Source organism: Zalophus californianus, chromosome 7 (genome assembly GCF_009762305.2).
Source record: "Zalophus californianus isolate mZalCal1 chromosome 7, mZalCal1.pri.v2, whole genome shotgun sequence".
NCBI lineage: Eukaryota > Metazoa > Chordata > Mammalia > Carnivora > Otariidae > Zalophus > Zalophus californianus.
The window spans coordinates 54,119,211-54,133,561 of record NC_045601.1 but is presented as its reverse complement, the minus strand read 5'-3'; the positions used below and the strand labels follow the sequence as shown (position 1 = coordinate 54,133,561).

At 45.7% G+C, this 14,351-nt stretch overlaps 1 long non-coding RNA gene across 1 annotated transcript; it reads right to left on the bottom strand.

Annotated features, from left to right (window-relative positions):
• Positions 1–2,207: 2,207 nt before the first annotated feature.
• Positions 2,208–12,840, bottom strand: LOC113927639. The gene is made up of 4 exons (XR_003521691.1): positions 12,697–12,840; positions 12,168–12,262; positions 4,925–5,308; positions 2,208–2,519 (listed from the first exon to the last, which is right to left on the bottom strand). It is a non-coding gene; the product is annotated as an uncharacterized LOC113927639 (long non-coding RNA).
• Positions 12,841–14,351: the final 1,511 nt, after the last annotated feature.

Genomic DNA, 14,351 nt, shown 5'->3' with positions numbered 1-14,351 from the left:
AGCAAGGAAAGGTGGGTGAGAGGGTTAGGAAAGAGTATTAGGAAGAGAAAGTTCAAAATTAATACCCAACCATAATAATAGCAGAATTTTAAGTGTTTCCATATTGCCCTTGACAGAATTCTCTTTCTAAAATACAAGTAGGATTATCTGACTGTTCTTTTTCCAACCCTTCAATGGCTCCTCATTGCCCACGCTGGCAGTACAAGATCCTCTCCATCTAAGAAGTGAGGGGCCGGAATCATTGAACTATTTGTCTGGGAAATCTATCATTTGCATGTGCAGAGAAAGCAAATATTCGTGTGGAATATCCAACCCCTGAAACATCAGGGCCTGGGAAGAAAATGAACAATTTTCCAAACATCTCCAAGCCCTGATTCTGACCTCGACTTGAGCAAAACTTCTGACCTAATTTTGGAAGATCTTGTTTCATTTCTTAAATCAAATATCCTTATCCCTCTTGCACTGTGGTTGCTCTGGATCAACCCAACAAGCACAAGAGCAACATGAAAAATACCATAAGAACGGTTCCCATATCAGCCTGCTCTCCTCCTTTCTCCCTGCCAGACCCTGGGTTCTCTTCTCCAAACCTCCTTCAAGAAGCCTTCCTCTGCATCTCTGACCTTATCCTAATCATACCATGTCTCATGTGAGTAACACAGGTCCTGTCTGTTACAGTTAAATGTGCTCATGTTGCTTTTTCCTGTCTTCTTTCTTTTATTACCCTATAAACTCTCATGGAGAAAGTCTGTACCCCACCCCCCAATCTAGGCCGCACTCTAAGCACTTAGCACAAAGATCTGCACAGAGGAAATTTAATTATTTTTGTCATTCAATTTCTGGGTCTGCACCCCAGCTCCTGGGTAATCATTTATCAGCAAACAAATTCGTTATCAGAAAAACAGCCAAGGTTTCCAGACTGGATCATTTGTATTTCCACTGCTGGAAAAAACAATACACACCTCTTGATTGCAAAGAGGAATTTCAATAGAGGCCCGTGGTCACGGCGTCACGGGTAGGTCTTGCCTGAGAGTTTTGACGCTTGTAACTCTTTGACCTGGAAAGATGAATCGACTTGTATTTTGAACCATGTGTTCCCCTAGGTTCCTTTAGCCTAAAGGCATAAAAGTCAGACAATGCGATCGGCATAATACTGGCAACAACAACAAAATGCATATAGTCTCTGGCTGAGCAGCCACTGACATGATTCCTGAAAGCCAAGTACCACCTCACACCCTGCAGCATTCAGGATGGGCTCAGGGGTGGCTCAGAGGCTGTGCTTGCCTTGCCCGTCCCAGGCATGGCCCTATTCAGGGCCAGAGCTGCTTCTCTCGAGGTTTCCACTGATGCCCAGAGCCTGCCTCTTCCACAGGAACTGCCCCACATCTGACCTCCAGGTCTAGGCCTGTGAGGCAGCTAAGAATGGAGGAAGGGTCTTGCCCCTGGCTTCTTTCGGTTGCCTATTCCTAGGCGGGCAACTTCACAAGGCAGCCCAGACTGGGGAGCTTTTTGAGGGAGGGGACATTTTGTCACAGGGCCCCCATACCTGGTACCCTGCTCCTCCAGGGGATAAGATGTCCATCAGCTAGAGATAAAGCCAGCTCCATGTCCTCCTGGAGCGCAGGAGGGGCCCCTGAGAGCCCTTTCCTCCCACTCCAGCATAGGCAGGCCCTCTGGAACAGGCATGCCATGAAACACTCGCTGGACACAGAGAACCAACGCGCCAGGAGTACCATCTCCAGGGGAGCAGAAGGGTAGGAACCAGGCGGCCTGACCACTACCCTGTCCTAGAGGAGGCAATCCAGAGGAAGGGGCCCTAGGAGAGGGCGCCACACCTCAGTATCAGGGGTGGGGGTGAGTAGGACCCCAGGAGGGTGCCAGGCTTCAAGGGGCCATTCCAGCGTGGAGGCTGCACCTGGGCCAACCTCCTACAGGTCCTCCTGCCCTTCTCTACCCCGCCTTGGGTGCATGCGCCCCACGTCCTCTCCGCCGGGCTGCCGAGCTCTTCCTTTTCCTCTGCCCGTTCTTGTTCGTAGAAAAGTCCCAGCCAACATCTCTGTGCACCTCCCACAAGAGAGCACCAAATCTCCTCCGTAACACTCTTCAGTGTTACATTCACTTTCAATTTTACTGTCAAAATTCTTTTCCCTGCCCTCATTGCCATTCCCTTCCCTCCCACCCCCTCCCAGCCTCTCCCCCGAGGAAACAACGAGCCCCACGAGCCACACATTCGAGCTGCCCTCGCCGACCCCTTCTCCAAGTGTCCAGGGACATGTGACCATCTGCGATCTCCTGTGGGGTCATCATCCGGTTCAAACACTTGACCAGCAGTCCGCAATAGCTGTGGCTTCCACTCTCCCCATTCATCCTGGGCAAGGGCAGACCTGGCTGGTTTCGGAGAGCCGAGATTCTTCCCTGCTATCCACAGTAAGAGAGGGCCAGTCACAGCAGAGGTAAAAGTTCCAATGGACAGTCCTCATCTCCCTCTGGCCAAGAAGGGGTGCCCAGCGGGGACCCACTACCTAGCAGGAGAGAAAATAAGGCTGAATGTCCCCAGAAGTTATGAAGTCAAAGGAATAATACTAATGAGCAGGCGTTGAGCTCTGAGCCCCGTGCTAAGTGAATATGTTCACTGAATCACCACAATAATCCCGGATGTGAAATGCAATTCCCATCCTCCCAGGCTCAGAATGGCTCCATAATTTGTCCATGATCATACAGGCCAAAATGGAGAGGAGAATGGCTGCAGGCATCTCCCCTCCTGTAATTAGGTAGGATGGGCTCCAGGAACCGGAAGAAAAAAAGCAGGACCTGCTTGGCATAATAAAAGATCTGCTAAACTGGCCGGAGAACTCCAAGGAAGAGGGCAGTTGTTAAAGAGAGAGGAGGCCTCCCAGGGAAGAGAGAGCAGGGTATGATACTGACGATGACCTGTTAGAAACGGGTCTGGGGCTGACTTATTGGCATGTTCTTGTGCTGGGTAAGACAGAACCATACTTCCCTTCTGCTACCCCCAAACCTTCAGTAAGAGTGAGCCGAATGTGCTGACACCACCTACTGTAACACTAATGAACAGATGTAGGTGTTGCTTGGAGAACAAGAAAAGGGAGTAATGTCTGGCATGACAGGAAGCAGGGTAGAGAGAGGGCAGCCGCCATGACTGGCTGGACACTGGACCACTCAAGAATTTTTTTTTTAAGATTTTATTTATTTATTTGAGAGAGAGAGAGAATGAGAGATAGAAAGCACGAGAAGGAAGAGGGTCAGAGGGAGAAGCAGACTCCCTGCCGAGCAGGAAGCCCGATGTGGGACTCGATCTCGGGACTCCAGGATCATGACCTGAGCCGAAGGCAGTTGCTTAACCAACTGAGCCACCCAGGAGCCCCTGGACCACTCAAGAATTTGACCTGAGCAGTAACTGGAGGGATAGGGAGGCCACGCAAATGTAAATGCCCTGGGAATCTTTGAACGTGCTGGCAGGAAGCTTAATTCCCCCTGTAATTTGGGATGGAGGCTTGAGTCATTTGATGAGGACGTTAAAGAAAAAGTGCAATTCCCAGAAAGCTAAAGGATTTGGAAAGCCTCTGTTTTGCCTCGTGCAATTCTCCCCCTGGAGTAAATAGCTCATTTTCTCCAAGTCATTTAAGAGGTCTGGAAGCAAAAGCCAGGGGCCTGACACAGGGTGTGACTGGCCCTCTATGCTCCGACAGCTTCTCTTGAACGGAGAAATTCTACCTGCCTTCCAACTCCATCCATTTCTGCACAGATCTTGGTCAGAAAGTCTCCAGGTGGGATTTCCTATTCTGTCTTATTCCCCATGCCAGGGCAATCTAAACCTCTTTCCTGGAGAACAGCAGTGTTACAAGTCCTAACTCTGAAGTCAGGCAGCCTAATTGTATGACCTAAGCTTCACTGGGATTCGGTTTCCTTCTTTGTAAAATGGGTGATAATAATGCCCATTTCATAGGGCAGGTGTAAGGATTATGGGGGAAAAAAAGAAAAGAAAAAAGGTAAAGTATCCAGCTTGCAAGAAAAACTAACTGTATTACTTTTATGGTTTTGCCTCAGTTAAAAGGGACACAGATCATTTTTCTTAAAATGTAGAAACTGAAAAAAATTTCAAATTAAGTTACATTGTGCAACACATAAACATTATTAAAGTTATCACAAGAAAAATATATGCATTTAACAGACTAGCAAATCCTAACAGGTTATTTTCTCTATTATATCATTTCAATATAGATTTACATTGTTAAGTAGTGTTCCCCAAAACTTTTATAACCTATTAATTAAGTACTTGGATACTCTCAAGACATAACTTAAGAAAATAACAAACTATAATCTAGCTGTCTGCATATTTTGACACACTATCATTACTTGGCATATTTTTAAATTAAAAACAATGCTTATTTTATTTCTAATCACAAAAGTCAGCCTGTTTATTGTAGAACATTTTAAAATAAAAAAATATAAAACAGAAAATAAAAATTGCCTGTACTCCCACCATCTTGAGATATTATTAGCACTTTGATATATCTCATCTTTTAAAAAAAATTACTCATCAAGGGGAGCCTGGGTGGCTCAGTCGTTAAGCGTCTGCCTTCGGCTCAGGTCATGATCTTAGGGTCCTGGGATCGAGCCCCACGTCAGGCTCCCTGCTCAGTGGGGAGCCCGCTTCTCCCTCTCCCTCTGCCGCCGCTCCCCCTGCTTGTTCTCGCTCTCTCTCTCTCTCACTGTCAAGTAAATAAATTTTTTTAATTACTCATCAAAATAAACACACTTTCACTGAATGTTATATAATGAAAATTTTCTATTTCGTTATAGCTTTAAAACGCAACGTCCATACTTGTATAATATTCCACAATACATCTATAAAATAATTTACATAACTATTTTCACATCTATCTATATATCTTTGAACACTTACAATTGAAGTATTTTTATTTTATGTACACAGAGCTGGCATTGTTTCTGCAGTAAGGTAATATCTTGGATGATCCATTCAAGGAAGTTCACTTCGTCCAACTTCATGACGGGAACACTGGGGGCACATACTGATGCTGTATTTCCGGGTCAGACTGTGCCGGTTTGAGCAGATGTGGCAAAAAGGAGAACCTTGGCTGAATTTTTTTGGATGCTCCTGGTGACCCATCTTGCTTTCTCCAATGTAAGGAAGCAAAAGGCCATCCAGTTGTGTATTTAGATTGCCTCTAATTGTTTCCAATTTTCATGTGGACAAACATCTCTCTATATATAAATCTGTACATGTTTTTCTGATTAGTTCCCATATTTCTTCAGATCTCCTAGCAACCTGTGGAGCAAATAAGATCAATGAACAATTTTGCCCAAATGACAGCAGTTCAGCTTCTCCACCCCTCCCCCACACAAAGGAAAGAACTGGACAGTCTCTTCAAAGTCTCTACCAGTTTCTCTTGTTGCTGTTGTTGTTTATCTTACTTGGTGTGAATATTCATAAATTTTGCTGAAAAAAATATTAGTATGTTTGAATATAGGGTGCTGCCCCAGAGCCATTTAGAGATATTACATTGTATGTCATATATATATACCCTATGTCCTTACTAAAATTCCAAAATCTGACTCTCACAGTTTCGGCGAAAGCGATCATTCTCAATCCTGGATCAATTATGATGATCAGGTGAATGCTAAAAAACAAACAAACAAACAAAAAAAAACCAGTGATGTCCAGGCCCAGACCTACAGATTCTGATTCAATGATTTCCCCCAGTTTTGTTTTTTTAATGTGCTTTTTATTTTGAAATAACTATAGATTCATAGGAAGTTGCAAAAAGAGTTCAGAAAAGTCATGTGTCCCCTTAGTTTCTCTCACTGGTAACATCTTGTACAAAATCAGGACGTCGACACTGGTACAATCCACAGATTTCCCCAGTTTTACACCTACTCAGTGTGTGTGTGTGTGTGTGTGTGTGTGTGTGTGTGTGTGTGTGTGTGTTTCTGTGCAATTGTATCATGTGTAGATTCATGTAACGACCACTACAATCAAGATACAGAACTGTTCCATTACCACAAAGACCCTGTGCTACCCCATCTTCCTCACTGCCCCGTCCTTAACCCCTGTCCCCACTTATTTTTGAGTCCCCAGGAAGTACCTCACAGAGAAATCTCAGACATGTTTTCCCACTCCCACCCGCTGGCTGCTGTCACTTCCTACAGAGCCAAGGAAGGCCTGGTGCTTCCCCTTCTGCTATCTCTGCCCCCAAGGCCTATGTGCTACTGCCCAGAAGGCAGCTTCCAGGAACCCCCCCAAGCCCACAGACCTTAGATATGCCAAATAGGACTGTGATCTCTGTCATTGACTCAGGATGCTCTCTAAGAAAGAGAGAGACTGCCTAGTCTCCAACTGCCTGCCACACTTGTCACCTGGGGTCCCAAAGCAGGTTTGTATCTGCCGGAAACACACGTCCCTACCAGATCTGACTGTTGTTCCCTTATCTTTGGAGGTCAGATCTAAGCCCTGGGGCTGGGCTGGGCAGCCACTACCTTCCTCTTTTTCTCTCAACCTCTGTCCCCCCGGGGTGTGTGGGGGGGAGCTCTGTTCAAAGCTTCTCCCTCAGAGTTTTCAGTTCCCATAGGTAAGTAGATGTCTAGGGGTTTGCTGCACACAAATTCATCAGATGCCACCAGGCCAAACTGCAGAATCCCAGTTCAGGCTTGGCTGGGAGCCCCACTCCTCTCAGGATAACTACAACAGCATTAAAAGAAACCGAAATTGCCAACTTGATTTCAGGGATGGTCATCACTTTAGTACCTCCACGGTCTCAGTCAAAAGAAAGCTTTTACTGAGTCTAGCTTTGGTCAACATGTCTGATTGTTTAAAGAGGCTAATTACCCTCTCACTCCCCTCCCATCTAACATGAGATGTGTTCCTGGTAATTAATTTGTAGACCTCAGCATTTAAGTTACAGACTAGCAGAGGTGGGGTGTGACTTAGGTAGGAGAGGAACTGACATCACCCAAAGCAGACACAGGGACTCTGGAACCTTCTTGCAGGACAGGAGAGTATGTTTCAGGTAGCGGTAGAATAATTGCAAAAGCACAATGTTGCTATTGTGTGTATTCGGACATTAACGTAAGTAAAAGGAGGATGTGTGAGGAGCCTGAGGTGGCTCAGTAGGGTAAGCCCCAGACTTTTGATTTCAGCTCAGGTCATGAGGGTTGTGAGATTGAGCCCTGCCTGGGGCTCCACACTGAAAACGGAGCCTGCTTAAGATTCTCTCCCTTTCTCTCTGCCCCTGCCCCCGCTCTCTCATGCACGAGCTCTCTTTCTCTCTCTCTCTCTCTCTCTCAAAAAAAAAAAAAAAGAGTGTGTGAATGTTGAGTTGGGAAGGAATCAACCACAGTGGCTTTTATACCTTGTGACCTCAGCTAAACTGGAACTGTGTTTCTAAGAATTCCCTTCCCTGTATAGCTCCAGGTTAGGGTTGGCAACAAGAAGCGCTTTGCATCAGATGATTTGGAAGGAGGAAGTGAAAGAGTACTATCTTCTTACTTCCTGAAGGTGCCCGCAGCACACGAACATTGTTGCCGACTGCCGGCTTGGCTGGGGAGCGCGGAGCAGCACCCAAACCACAGCCTTCCAGCTCCTGCCAGGTCTCCGACCTCCTTTATCAGGTCCACAGAGTCTCAGGCCAGGTGTGAGTGCACCTAGCTCCAGGGCAAGGAATGCCAATGAACTGCAGGATCTAGGCTGGAGTTGATGAGAGGTGCAGGTTCCAGTTTGTCCTTGTTCATACCCACTCCCAGCTGCTTCCCTTGCTGCCCCACAGCAACTTGAGGCTCAACCCTAGACACAGGGCCAGCCGCGCACAGAAATGGCCTCCCCCAGCTCCTGCAAGTGCGAAGGGAGGCCCCGTGGACACTTCATTCTCTGTCACACACAGTGGTTCTGCATCTCTGATGGGACTCTGACGGATAGCGAATGATGTATTGATTACCTCTCAGAGACACTATGACTGATTGTACTTGGAATTTGTGGATTGAACAGAAGATCAGATTTTAACTGTATATTGACTGGGGCGGTGGAAAATGAGCAAGAAATAAAAATGCCCCATGGAGATGCATGGAAATATATGTTCTCTACTCTGAAAAACAAATCCTAGGTAACACGGGGGCCCTTCTACCCTGACACTCAAATATCCTGAGTGTTCTTCAAATAGGAAGCACCTTTACAAATGCTTAATTATTCATTTGACAAACTCTGTGTTGTTTGCCTCTCAGAGATGTCTGCCCACACACTATGCCCCAAATGGACTCAATCACATTGTAGCTATGATAAAACAAAACAACAAAAAAACAAACAAACAATTGCTCAGGTATTTTTCTTCCTCCCATCCTAGCCTTGACCCCAATCTTCTTTCACTTTAATTTCATCTCCCAAACTCCAAACTCTGGGTTCTGAGGCCCTGACTCAGATCCGTGCCTGGAATCTACTAAGTGTCATGTTCATCCATGTGCAGCCTGATATTTGGACCTCGGTCTTCCTATGGACTCTTGCTTGACTTGGTCCTTTAGGCCCCAGCACCCCCCAGGATCTTGGCAAGAGCTCACAGCTCCAGCTCCTTCCAAAGTCAGCTTCCACCTTTGACTACCTGGATGGTGCTTCCCAGTGAGGAGGAGGTGGTTGACATCCCAGCACCATAGTCAGGAGCCAACAACCCAGAGAGGGACATAAGCCACATATAAAAAGACAAAGTAAGCATCCAAGAAGCTTTGAGGAAAACACAGTCTCATCCATCCAACCCAAGGTAATCAGGTGAGTCCTCTTAGATTAGGTGACATTTGTAGGACTGGTAAACATTTAGCATAACCCTGGCTATATTTCAAGGTCCAGGAAATGAGCTGGGAAGGTAGGGAGGGGAAAATGCTTCAGACAATGGAGAAAGCCAGACAACTGGAATATGAGATCTTGCAGAGATAAAAAAAAAAAAACCAAACAAACAACAGTGAAGTGATTAAAATAGTGCAGAGAAAAAATTAGGACATACAACCAAATTTCTATTTTCTATTCTAAAATGAACTAGGGAAACCATAATCACCAAACACAAGCCTCCTGTTTGTTAATCACTTAGAACTTGTCTTTCACACTTCTTGCTGGAGCAACAAACACCTGAAGAATGAAAAATAAATAAATAAAACCAGATGAACACAACATGTTAGTCGGTTGCCCCCAAATTAAGAGCACACCGTTTCCACAAGAATGAGAGAAAGGTCCCAGCTCTGCAGCTTTTGGCAGTTCTGGGAAGCACAGCACATCTTCTGGACTCGATGAGCACTCTTGACAGGTTAAGTTGGTAAACATTGCCCAAGAATGCATTTTTGAGGGGTACCTGAGTGACTCAGTTGGTTAAGTGGCTGCCTTTGGCTCAGATTGTGATCCCGGGGTCCTGGGTTCAAGTCCCGTGTCAGGCTCTCTGCTCAGCGGGGAGCCTGCTTCTCCCTTTCCCTCTGCCTGCTGCTCCCCCTGCTTGTGCGCTCTCTCTCTCTCTCCCCTTCTCTCTCTCTCCCTCCTTCCCTGTCAAATAAATAAAATCTTTAAAAAACAACAACAAAAGAATGTATTTTTTAACCTGATAAATAATATTAACAGCTTCTCTAGTAAGACATACAGGGAAGAAAATGGCTGAATACATTTCTGGTATACATAAACACAGCACCACATCTTTCTGTCAGCTTATGGCAGTGGAGATCTCCCTGATTTAAAAGAAAAATTGTTTTTGAAAGAACCCCAGCAAAATCACCATTCCCTCTAAAAAATTATTTTGACTACTTTCTACAGGACAGGTGTGGTCCTCATAGGATTCTCCAGATAAAAGGATAGAACAAATCCGAAATATTTGGAAGCTTATCTAACGGGTATTATTCTAGTCGATACATTTGGAGTAAGTTCCCCACTTGCTCCCTATATGTAAATCAACTCCAGCTAGGAAGCTTCTTATTCATGGTAATGAAACAGTTCCTCTCAGGTTCATCAGATTAATTAGAGATGAATTATGTCTAGACTTATTGTAGACCCGTCAAAAGACTGTCCTCCGCCACAGGAGAGCCAAATCATGACACTCGTGATCATAATATCATGCTTCTGAATCGACTGGAGCAAAGTCATGGAAAGCCCTGGGGCACCTGGGTGGCTCAGTCAGTTAAGCATCCAACTCTTGGTCTCCGCTGAGGTCTTGATCTCAGGGTAGTGAGATCGAGCCCCAAGTTAGGCATGGAGCTTACTTAAGGAAAAAAGAAAAAAAAGTGATGGAAAGTCCTAAAAATGGAGGAGACATGGGAGTGTTTTTCACATGTGACCAGTATAAAGCCAGGATCCACATGGTTCAGTCTAAAAGTGGCATGATGGTGAAAGAAGTACAGCCCAGCAGAAAAAAGGAATTTCAAAGACTCAAATTCTTTATTGGGAAACCATGAAGAGGAGGCGCGTACCTGGCGCAGAGCACCACTCCTGAGTTCTCCTTCCTTCTCCACCCACGTTACTCCAATCTGCTATTCTCAGGCATCTCTCTCCAAGCCAGCCTCACATTACGTCTTTCCTCGCCTGACTTCCTCTCTTCTTTCTAACTCCTGATTATGTACATTCATACAACCCTTTTCCCAGTGATTAAAAAAGGAATAAAAACACTTCCTCTTTAGGAGGGGAAAGGAGGGAGGACAGTGGGCAGACCATGGCAGCATTATTTTCAGCTATCTGGGAAAGAGGAGAGCTGCAGACATTCCCCCATGATAATCTTTTTTCTATGGAGCACCCTCCCTGCCAGATAGAGATAAGAGAACTTAATTTATACTGAGACCAGGGGTAGGGAACCCAATTCTGAGACAGAAATGAATCCAGGACCACGCACACTGATAAAAACGTATCTTTCAACCATCTTTTTTTGGCTGAGAGATTAGGAGAGATTTTTATTTTTATTTTATTTTATTTACTTTTATTATGAGAAATTAAATATAAGACATAAAAGAGTTAATATAAGATAGTAAATAGCTTTGAAAATTAAGATAAGGCAACATAAAGCCAGACTTCATAAATGCAACAAATAAAAATAATATCCTGGTGTGTGTCCAATTATATTTCTTCATTTTAACAGTGTGAGTAATAGAGATTTAATGTGAGGTCAGTTGCAGGTGGGTCAGATGAAACAATGTTCTCCCTTGTGTAAAGGCTACACCCTAACTCCAGCATGAAAACACGGACAGTTCATCCCTCATAAACCCCAGGTCCTCTGCCCTGCTCTTGGGGCCACACCAGTGTTCCAATATCTGTGAAGTCAGCTTTATCATTTTTAAAGAAAAATCATAAGTAAAATGTTCTTATACAGGCACCATGGGGCGCCAGATGGGGACTGAGATGGGGCAGGACCCCATGAGGAATGAGCATGATGGGCTCGTCTGCTCAGCTCGGCAGGAGCATCAGAACTGGCTGAGGAGAGAGGCCTGGTCACGGACCAGGGGTTGGAACCCCAGGGCAAATTACTGGAAGCCAAAAAAGTGTGGCCAGAGAGAACAGCAGGACCCTCACAGCCTGAGGTGGCATTTCCGGCGTGCACTCAGGCGGATTTTCTCATCTGTGCGGTGTTGACATGATCCGAAGAGTGGGCCCAGGACCTGGGGTGTGCGAGGGATGAACTGTATGGTGTTTTCCATGCTGCAGTTAGGGTGTAGCCTTTACATGAGGGAGAATATTGTTTCATCTGACCCGCCTGCAAATTATCGAACATTGTCTCTATTACTCACACTGTTCAAATGAAGAATATAATTGGATAATTTCATCTGTAAAGGCCTCCCTTACATAGAGTTCATACACCCCTCTGTGAACTGGGGAAGCCAGGGCAAGATGGGTAGAACTGTGGGAGTAAACACGACCTTCCCCACCACCTACCTCCCAGAACAATTCAGCACAGCACTAGGCTTCACAGGCCTACAAGCTCTGCCCCATGAATAAACTGACAGAGCTCACAGCCCACAGCCACAGACTTCATCCTCAAGCCAACAAGGACTTCATCCTGGAGGGATAGTGATGCTTCTGCTGAGGATGACAATATATGTAAATAAATGTGGTTTTAGTCTGCTCGGAGATGCTATAACATATTATCATAGACTAGGTGGCTTAAACAATAGAAACATTTATTTCTCACAGTTCTGGAGGCGGAAGTTCAAGATCAAGGTGCAAGCATGGTCAAGTTCTGATAAGAACCCTCCTCCTGGATTCCAGCCATGTTGTCCCTGGGTCCTCAAATGGCAGAGAAAGAGAAAGAAGAAATCTCTCTTGTCTCTATCCTTATATAAGGGCACTGATTCCATTCATAAGGATTCCCAAAGGTCCCACCTCCTTAATACCATCACATTGGGGGTTAGAATTTCAACTAATGGACTTGGGGGGGACACAATCTTTCAGTCCATTACACACACACACACACACACACACACACACACACACACACACACACACACCCATACAGGCCGAGGACTCTAAAATCACACAGTGTAGCAGTCAGCAACCTTCTCCGGTCGCCTGCTTAGCTAAGCAGGGTTCTAGATTAAGAACAAGAGCTTTGGTTTTGTTTTTAATCACAGGACACTGTGCTTTGATAAAGAGGTTGCCATGGACTGAAGAAGACAGCCTCGTGATACTGCTAATTCCATAAATCTGAGAAAGCCACTTACCTGCTCAGACTTTCAGTTTCCCCATCTGAAAATCCACCTTGTAGGGTTTTCATGAATATTAAATGAATGAATAAATATATGAAAAGCAATTGGCCAGAAGCGGCACCAAGTGAGAGTAGAACTGAGAAAAATGATTTGCTTGGCTCTAACAGATGTTCTCCACAGGTGAAAACTCAGGTTAGTGAGAAAGGCAGTGGCTGGTTGATAAGAAGCAGCCCTCAGCTGCTTGCCGACAAAGTTTGATTTTGCAACCTCGGGCCCTTAGAAGCTTCTACAAGGGGAAAGGCAGTCACAGGGCGTCTCGGGAGTGTAGCCTGCAAGGATGCTTGTAGAACACTCAAAGCTTGTTAAAAAGTCCCAGGCTGATCTCTTCTCCTGGATTTCCCCACCCCACACCACTGAGCGATTACATTCCCAAGGGAAACAAAGAGGCAATTCTAAAGCACAAAGGAGGTGCCCAACTATTCCAGTGGTTTTTGGGGAGCAGGGAGGCGGGGACGGGGTGTGCTTCCACGCGAGCGTGGCTGGAACTGATTGGAAACCGGACCGCGTGCACCGAGCAAGTTGAGAACGATTTGTCTCCAGCTTTGGTAAATAGTGACATCATCTTTTGGCATTTTAGATATTCTATTGTTTACTTTACAAAGACTCTTGCCATTCATTCCTTTTCTAGGTTTGATAAAACAGGCCTATTTCCAGCCTGTATTAATTGAAACTCTTGAGTCAAGGAGGCTTATGTAACCCATCGGAGAAAAACAATTTACAGCGTGATGGAAAGAGAGCCCCAGCCTGGAAGACGGCAGAACCAGGTTCCAGGTGGCCCATGCACGAGTGGGGACCAGAAGCAACCCCTGAACACGCTCCAGCTTCCACTTCCTACCTGTGAGACTAACTGAGGCATCTTGAAGGTTCCTTTCAGCCATGAGAACTACAGGACTTGGGGACACATGAACCCAACAGCTGATTCTACCCAGGGCTTGAAACAGTCACCTGCGGTTCCTGCTCCTTCAAAGGAAAGAGGATTAGCTGCCCTTTAAGACACAGGAATGCAGCACTTTGATTATTTTGGTGTCTGTTTTCACAGCCATTGAAGCTGAACCTTGCAGCCAGCCGGTGAGACCTGACTGGACCTCTCCTCTCTCGCTGGTAAAGAAGCAGGCCTGGCTGATACCCAACACCACAGAGGTGCCAGGCCCCCCACCAGACACCACTACAATTAAACGCCATCTTGTTGCTTACTGGGTGTGTGGCCTTGGTTAACCACAAAGCCGCCTGAACGCCCCATGGGCAGACCAGCTGGAAGGTGTTGCTTCCCGTCCAGCCCCTAACAGATAGGATTAGAAGAGTTACCTAAAATGTTAAGATGTTACATTCCTAAAGCCCTGGCTGTCACCCAGAGGGACTCCAGGCAAGATGGCTGCACCCAGCTCCTTCACTCCTAGCCGAAACTGCAGTTACCTGGTGTCTTTGGGGCAGCATGGCGTGGAGAATGGGGAGTGAAACGAAAGCTTTTTTGGCAGTTAACTTAGGTTCTCTGAGCAAGTGGCAAAGGAAGAAAGCATTAGCTTTATTTAAAAGGGCAGCTGAAGTTCAGGGAGGAAAGAAAGTGTTGTTATTCTTAATTTTTCACACTCTCCCTGACCCCAGCCTCCATT